This window comes from Coenobita brevimanus, unplaced genomic scaffold, assembly GCF_032717465.1.
Source record: "Coenobita brevimanus isolate Jiangsu-jjx unplaced genomic scaffold, ASM3271746v2 jjx.HiC_scaffold_2719, whole genome shotgun sequence".
Classification (NCBI taxonomy): Eukaryota; Metazoa; Arthropoda; class Malacostraca; order Decapoda; family Coenobitidae; genus Coenobita; species Coenobita brevimanus.
In genome coordinates this window covers 27,501-36,831 of record NW_027643674.1, presented here as the reverse complement: position 1 = coordinate 36,831, position 9,331 = coordinate 27,501, and the positions used below count along the sequence as shown (strand labels likewise).

The 9,331-nt window shown below is 41.3% G+C and overlaps 1 non-coding gene across 1 annotated transcript; it reads right to left on the bottom strand.

The window, feature by feature from the left end:
- Positions 1-1,299: 1,299 nt before the first annotated feature.
- On the bottom strand, positions 1,300-1,418 carry LOC145390010 (5S ribosomal RNA). The gene has a single exon (XR_013895559.1). It is a non-coding gene; the product is annotated as a 5S ribosomal RNA (ribosomal RNA).
- Between the last annotated feature and the right edge of the window lie 7,913 nt (positions 1,419-9,331).

Sequence of the window (9,331 nt, the reverse complement as noted above, 5' to 3'; positions counted from 1 at the left end):
ATTTCTCATTAAGTGCACCGGAAAAAATACTTAAGAAAAATGTGTGGAAAATTCAGAGTTCTGATTTCACAAACCTTTTTTCCCACTTGATAAAAATCTTCACCAGTTTGATGGTAACTATTTTTGCGGCGAGTACAAGGATGTGCCTTTGTGAGACTTCTTTTATCCAGTTTCCAAGATTAGAATATCAGTGAAAGCGCGGTTGTTTGACCTGAAGTGTAATACTTGAATGTCTGAAATCAACTCTGTCTACGCAGGTAAGCTGTGCGAAGTCCATGATGATGAGGATGATGATGAACGTGAAGTCGGAGATAATGACGATAGTAAAAATGGCGATATCAGTGAAGACCTTGACGATGATGATGGTGAAAATGAAGATAAGGACGCTGAAAGAGAGAACACCAGATTCAAAGATAAAATATTAAGGTGAAGATGATGACAGGACGAAAGACGAAGATGGAATACAGTGTTCTTTTTTTCAGCTTTACCTGCTCCAGCCCTCATCATCCCCTGCCGAGTGGTACTGTGGTTCTCATACAACATTCAGCAGAGAACATCACCTCAGCAACAACTCAGATCTCACGAGGGCAACTAAACTATATACGTGAGTGACCCCTGGTTCTTTCTTTTTTCTTTTTTCCTTTTTTTTTACAGATTTTCTTGAGTTATCCCTTCAGTTCGCCGACATATATTCTTATTTTGTTCTTGCTGCTTCAGGACTATGTTATTCAGTTCAGAACAGACCTCCAGTAGCGAAGAGATTTTATGAAGGCTGCATCTAACACTCTCGGTACACAATGTCTCTCCTTCCCCCTCCCTTCCCCCCTCCCCCCCTCCCTGACACTTGACCACACACGGACTCTGCATTCTGCCACTCAACTAATCTTCCAAAGTCAACCACTGTGTCGGGCGCGCTACTTAAGGAATCTCTTTTTCATTTCCATATCTAGTAGGTTGCATGACTGCGGTCAGGAACTGGCTTATCCATGAAGAGTGTTTACGCCTGAATGTGTTGACAGAGGGCCGTATTCTCATTCATTAAGAGGCCTTCGTAGCATCGTCTCCTGAGAAATTTATTTTGCCCTTAACACTTTCATTTTCTGTTGAATGATACAAATTCAAACCATGTATAGTAAGTATTGAAAGAAATATAAATTACATACAGTAGGTCAGCAAGGTTCATTCATTCATTCATTGCCAGACGCCATGTATCCCAAACGGGGTGGCCAAGGGCTTAGAGTTAATTGTTTTACAGGGAGGGGCACTAATCCTCCACCAACCGCACTTGACACGTAGGGATGCCAACAGCATCTGGTGTTCCCAGGCGGTCACCCATCCAAGTACTAACCAGACCCAACGTTGCTTAACTTCGCTGATCGGACGGGAAGCGGTGTACTCAACGTGGTATAGCCAACGGCAAGGTGTTATATGCAAATATATCATCTAGGCAGCAGTGCTACGAAGTCTCCCGTGCTAGCGTATCATTAGGGAAGGAATGCTGGACTCCTTGGCCGACAAATACCAACTCTGCATTTTTTCCACCAACATTCATGCTCTTTCATTCATCTGAAAGAAGAAACATCACATCAGAAATGTTAACTCTCTGGCTAAGTAGTAGGACTTTGCATTTTAGTTTAGCAGTCACCATGCCTTGATTAATCTCACAGAAACCCGTTGCAGTCACTGGACTAATGATGTCTGTCCCTCTGTCCTGAGGTATAGCCTATACATCTAAGATGTATTAATATAATGGCCAATCTCGTCGTGTTTTAAGTGAAACGTAAACTATTTCAAATATCGCAGCTGAAAAACAGGAAGGCACAGGGTATTGAGAACGAAAAAAAAAAAAATGTCTAGATGTAAAGAGAAACACAAATTTGAAGGTGACGGCCAGATTTCCCTTAAAGGAAGAAGTGAGACAAAGTGTGAAAGCATGGTGGAGAAATGAAATATGTTGTGCCACTGTAGCCAGCAATTTCCGCCCCTTTCTGTTAACATTGCCTCTCCTTGTGCTCTTTCCTCGTCCCTTCCTCACTTCTTTCCTCTTTTTCCTCTTCTCTTTGTTTTGTTCTTTCTCCCTCCTTCTTGCTTTGCTATCCTTATTTTCTTGCATTGCTATGCTGTCCTTATCTTCAGTTCATAGACTTATATATCGTAGGCATATTCTTCCTTTTAACAAGCAGCCCCGGAAGGACCATTAGCTTTGTTGCTGTTTATTTTCTTTGGCACCCCTTTTTACCTCCTCCTCTCCTTCCACGTTCTTCATCCTTCCCTTTTCCCTTCTTTCTCCTCTTTCGTCTTTATCTTTCCCTTCCTTAATAATTCTCTCCCTCCCTGTCCTCGTGCTTTTGGCTTCCCTTTCATCTTTTCTCCTTCTTTTCTTTCTTCATCCACCTGTCCATTCCTTCTCCCCTTTTCTTTATCTCTCCCTCTTCTTTTTTTCATTGTTATAATTCCTCATCCCTATCTTCTTCATTTGTCTTTTGTCCTCCTCTCCTTTCCCTCTACCCCACCCTCTTTCCTGTTTCATCTTCTGTTGTCACATCTTTCTCTTCCTTCTCTCCTCTTCGCCGGTTTTTCTTCCTTTTCCTCCCTTCCTTCTTTCCTCATTTCGTCTCCCTCTCCTTTTACGTCCTTCTTCTCTTATTTCCTTTCCGATTTCCTCCTCCCCTCCCAGGTTCCTCCTTCCTCTCCTCTTACCTCCTTGCCCACTTCTATGCTTCCTCTTTCCTCTTTTCTCCTCTTTGTTTTTCGTGCTCTCCTCTTTTTTCTTTCCTGTCTTACTTCCTCCTCCCCTTCGTCAGTGATTTTCTTTCCTTTCCCCTTTCCTCTTTTCCCCTCGCTCTTCTAATCCGTCTTCTCTCTCCATCATGTACACAATATTGGAATCATTTTATCTCCCTGCACTTCATTCGTCCCTCGCAAATTTATGTTATATTATTCTTCCCCCTTCATCTCCCTCTGTTTCCTTATCTCTCCTCGGGAAATCCTTATTAAAGCGATGCAGAAAAATGTCTTGATAAAATGAACACTGCATTAAATCTCCTAGGAGCTGGAGAAGTGTTTATGATCGCCATTAACCACGTTACTCTTTGAACAGGTCTTTTTAATACTCCTCTGTTTTCATATATCATTTACCTTTCGTATTACTTCTTTAATATTACCCATACTTTGATCGTTCAGGATTTGGTAGCTGTATAAGTGAAAGGAAATGTAATGACAAATAATCTCTAGGACGCCACTGGGCTTGTCCCTCAGTGTGCACTCACCTAAAGGTACCACTAAATCGACTGAGTGGATGGTGGATAAGCAAAATATCAATCAGTTATACCTTGAAGTGATATTACCGGATTTCATCCTATGCTGAATAAAATCATTTTGGCGTTAGAAGGCTACTCTTCCCACGGAATTATCTGCCCAGACACACTCCCACATCCTCTGACACCTACCAGTATCCTAAACCCTTGAAGCAAATGACCTTTTTTTTTATTCTGGTTGTCTACATTCGATTTTATTAGTGACAAGAGATTCTCTCTCTCTCTCTCTCTCTCTCTCTCTCTCTCACACACACACACACACACACACACACACACACACACACACACACACACATTTTTCGCATAATGATGAGTTATTTCATCACACCTCATCTCACGCCATTCAACACCAATTTCTCGTGTCTCGGCTGTCCGTAATTTAGCGTTCCAATCCTTCTCTCATAATTTCCCTCCCCGCATCAGTGTCTCTTGATTCATTCCCCTCCTCTCCGTGTTCATATGATTACCATCCTCTCCCTTTATCACACATTTATTCCTTCCGCCCTTTCCATTTAATTGCTTTCGAAAATCTTTATTTCTCTCGCATAGTCGCCTTTATTTCTGTGGCTGTTTCCATTTCACCTTTTGTTTTTTCCTTTCGTCTCTCACTAATATGAATTTCTTCCTCTCCCCTCAGCACTCCATCCTCTTCCCGTCATTCTCATTTCCTTTTCAGACTTCATGATTTCTGGTTGCTTTTGACAGAAATTATACAGACATACTGAAACTCTTTGTTGTCAAGATCTAAAAGTTTCACAAGTATCACGTAAAACTAGCTTTGGTATGTGACTATAATTTCTTACATTTTAACGGCTGGATTTCTGATGGCATGAGAGGCTTTGTACCACGACTTCCTTGGCGAATTATTTTGCGTATTATACTTTAACACTCCATTGATTTCAAATTAAATCTTTTTATTATCTACATAATATATAGTTTGCATGAATAACACGTAATCTGTTACTTAAGTGTAATATGTATAGTAAATCGCTATGGAAGTGGTGTTACGAAATTCTTTACACAACTTAGTATATTAGGACGAAGCCCACTCTGGCTTAATCTCTTTCCGCATCCGCATACTTCCAGCCAGCCTCCCTTATCTTCATTCCAGTCTTAATGAGTTCTAAGCCTCCCACAATCCCCTCCTCTCCGCTCCTCTCCCCTTTATTGCTTCCTCCTTACCTCGCCCTGATCTCCCTTCACGCCTTCTCCTCCTAATCCCACATCTTTCATTATGGCTACCTCCTTTCACCTTTAAGATCCTTCCCAGTCACTTCGTTCTAGTTTCTTTTTTCCGTTTAAGCCACTTTCAACGATGATGTATTATTATATTGTTTTTCTTGCTACTGTCACATCATATTAAACTTTGGACGGATATCTAGCAGTGAAAGAGTTACTGTAAGTGTACATTTAGCTTCTCCAGTTCGAAATATTACCTCAAAGTGGTCTGGTAGTTGCAAGAATATAATACTTAATACTCTTGTGCGTGGAGGAGTTAAAAAAAATATCATACTGAATATAAGGCTCTGTTTTACTTACAGATGTGCCAAACCTGGAAGTTGCTGGGAAAGAATTGGGTGCTATATCATGGCCTTTACCGACTTTGATAGTGTTTACCAGAAATTTTACGGAGTTCCTACTTAGCTGGGAATAACTTGTGTAGAATAAAAAGTGTATTGGGAACATGGGCTACCGGCAGATGGATTTTTGTCTTACCAAAGAATATGTTAAAATCATGGTGAGGCTTTTAAAAATTATCTGAACTGGTACAAATCGCACTTTGAAATACATTGCAAATAGAAACTCAGTGCTAAATAAATTCACCCATTCCCTTCTTCCATTTACTTCTCGTTTAATTCATCCTTTTCTTGGTCACACTTATCTCTCTCTCTCTCTCGCTAGCTCGCGCGAGCGCGTGCAATATGCATTCGTCTGGTGAAATTGTGAATAAACTGAACCAGTAGGTCATGGTATAGGAGTGGTTAATTCCCCCGAGAGTGGTGTGTGGGCGGAGGGACAATGACACAATTATCAAGGCCTTGCATCTAAAAAGTGCTGATAATGCAGATGGAGGAGGACAAAGCGCATCAGAGGCGAACCATCGAAGCCAGACATGAAGGCAACTGGGGTTATAATTCTTCTTGCTTTGGCCCTGAATGTAGACCAAATTATATTGACATCAATGGCATTAATCAGCGGCTGTGGACATTTTCATCCCCCAAACAGCAGTTACGCAAGTTACACTGAACAGTCCTAGTGTGATGGTATGGCTTTGTAGAGTGAAACGCTTTAAGTGAATATTCTTGGCCGTATCACTGACACTGAGTGTGTCAAAGTGTAAGTGAGTTCAGTTTTTCTGAGTAATTCTTGGAACACTGATAGGTGTCAGATAAAAATTAACCTACGACAAAGGTCGCACAACTTTTATCATCATTTGCCTTTAAAACTATACTCAGAAATATGAGGCTTCTATAGACCTCAGTTTTGTCTGTTTTAATACTGTTAAAACAGCCCTAGAAAAGAAGATTAATAAGGTAAAACGAATTCGTGCCCCGAAATGTTGGTTAACGAGAGTGTTGGAAGGGAGAGGAGGGGACTAATGAATATAGCCTGATAATCACCGGTAATTGAAATGACGCAGAGTTACGCAACGAACCGTAACGATGCTTGTTGTGATTATGAATATATATATATTTTTTTTTAATGTGAGTGACAGTGTACTAATGACCAATTCAGAAACTTTCCCAAACAACATTGATTAACATGCTGATCGTGGTGTAATGGAAAAGTTAATAATGATAATTTTGAGCGATGTGACAAATGTAACCGTGTGTTGATGCTATAAAGCTTGACATATGCCAGGCCACAGTTTTTTTTTTTTTTTTTTTTTTCCGATACGATGATGTTTCTTTGTAGTTTATTCTTGGCAACTCAAGACAATTTTTGCCCCCTTAGGAAAGCTGTCTCATGTTGGAAGGATTGCTGAATGCAACATCTCATTCCTTCAGTTCGAAAAAACACCCCAAAGATAAATGAAGACGTTTTGAGACAGCCAAAGAAAAAATGATAAAGACGACACCATAGTTAAGAGAATGTCACAGAAAGTTAATCCATCTGCCTTTCAGTTGGCCGTACTCTTCTACATGACTTTCCCTTTTCCATCAGCAACTCACAACACGTCTAGCTTCATCTCTCACTACTGCTCAGGTTTCATTTTCACCTGATCTTGTCTGTGACATTACATTTCTTGCAAGACCTACTTATTTAACCACACGTTAAAGTTAATGTGGGTATACATCGGAAAACAAACGGATATATATAGATAGATAGATAGATAGATAGATATAGATAGATAGATAGATAGATAGATAGATACCGGTATATATATATTGAACAACCATGGGGACATCACACAATCTTGTCGCTCGCCCACGCCGATCGTGAACCATTCACTCAGATGCCCATTTACTCTTACACATACTTCACTACCATCATCATCATCATCATCATCATCATCATCATCATCATACTGATGATAATAATAATAATAATAATTATAATGAAGACGATGATAATGATATTGATGATGATGATGATGATGATGATGATGATGATGATGATGATGATTCTTGTCGACAGATAGACGTAAGGAACTGAAGGAATTCCACAGCAAGCCATGAAGAAAGTCAGGGGAAAGCCAGTCAGCCAGCCAGTCAGTAAGCCAGTCAGTAACCTAGTCAGCCATCACTTACCTGCGTTAAAAGCTAAGTAATATTTCGCCTGTTAGATTAGATAGATAGATAGATTAATGGATGGATGGATAGATGGATAGATAGGAAACTTCACACTGCCAAACTTCACTCTAACACACATAGTACACTTCATACTGACACACACACACACACACACACACACACACACACACACACACACACACACACACACACACACACACACCCTGCCTAGGTAAACTCTTTCACTCTTATCTATCAACTACCTTTCATTCTTGCTTGAAGTTTGCTCTCATTCAGCCAGTCCCAAAGAAGGGTGACCATTCCCAACCCTCTAACTATCGTCCAGTTGCTTTAACATCCTGTGTCTCAAAAGTTTTCGAGTCAGTTCTTAACAGAAAATTTTTAAAGCATCTTTCCTGTCACAACCTTCTTTCTGATCGTCAGTATGGGTTCCGTCAGGGAAGCTCCACTGGCGATCTTCTTACATACCTTTCAGATTCCTGGTCATCCTTCTTTCGGGACTTTGGTGAAAGCTTTGCCATTGCACATGACATCTCAAAGGCTTTCGATCGAGTCTGGCATAAATCTTTAATTTCCAAACTGCCCTCCTACGGTTTCTATCCTTCTCTCTGTGCCTTCATCTATAGCTTCCTTTCTGGTCGTTCTATAGCCGCAGTTGTAGACGGCCATCGTTCTTCTCCTAGATCCATCAACAGTGGTGTTCCTCAGGGCTCTGTCCTATCACCAACTCTCTTCCTTTAATTCATCAATGATCTAAGCTGTACATCTAACCCTATCCACTCGTACGCTGATGACTCCACCCTTCACCTTTTCATTTGGTTCCCGCAGCTTTTACACCTATCACCTCGACAAATTCTTCCACAGGAGTACCCACTAATGTTTAATAATATCCAGCTGATTCCTGCATCATCCTTGAACATGCTTGGAGTTTCATTCACTCGGGACTTATCTTGGAAGGATCACATTACATCTCTTGTGAGGTCCGCTTCCATGAGATTAGGTGTGCTAAGCCGACTCCGTGAATTTTTTACCCCTGAACAGTTGTTGACCTTATACACAGGTTTTATTTGTCCCTGTGTGGCGTACAACTCTCATGTGTGGGGAGGCTCCCCACTCTCTTAATAGGGTGGAATCAAAGGCTTATCGTCGTATTAACTCTCCTCCTCTTACTGACTCCCTTCAACGTCTGTCTCTTCGCAGCACTGTTGCATATTTATCTCTTTTCTATCGTTACTTCAATGATCACTGCTCCTCTGAACTGTCTGCTTCCATCCCTCCACCTCTACGACGGGCGCGTAGCACCCGTCTAGTAACAAACGCTCATCCCATTTCTGTCCAAATCTCTAATGCAAGAGTTAACCGTTACTCCCAGTCCTTCATTTATGCAACAGGTCAACTCTGGAACTCTCCCTCTGTCTGTATTTCCTGCTTTCTATGATCTCCAGTCTTTCAAACGCAGTGTTTCCAGGCATCTCGAAATGAAGGGATCTTGGATTTGGCTCTCTTTTGTATTTGTTTCTTCCTTGGAAAGAACTGTTTGGGGGCTTCTGGCCTTTGGTTCCTTCTTCCTTGCATAAAAAAGAAGAACATACTTGGACCTAATTTATTAAAAAAAAAAAACTATGAATATTAAAGTTTTCTGTGGCAAGAAATTGAAAAATGTGTTTGGTGGTGGGGTGGAGTGGGTATATAGCGATGCATTGTGGTGAAACTAGCATGCACCCACCCACCCACACACAGACACAGACAGACAGACAGACAGACAGACACACACACACACACACACACACACACACACACACACACACACACACACACACACACACACACACACACACACACACACACACACACACACACACACACACACACACACACACACACACACACACACACACACACACACACACACACACACACACACTCAAGTATTCTAAGACTGGGCTTGTTGGTGGGAAAGGGAGAGTGTGTGTGTAACTGCAGTGGTGTGGTGAAGTGTGGAGAGGTTGCCATGGTAACACATAAACGCCTCACTCTAACCAAGGTAAGAGTATGAGTATTCTCCACTATACTCTTTTTACTCTAAACTTGGCCCAAAACTCCCCTCTTTCCATCCTGATTGCTGAGTTGTAGCAGTAGATGAGCATTAGAATATGATGCTGATCACGAAGCAGTGCTGTGGAAAGGTTGTACAGCCATAGCATTGTTCTTTCTGCCACTGAACTACGTGAAATATGATGCTGATCACGAAGCAGTGCT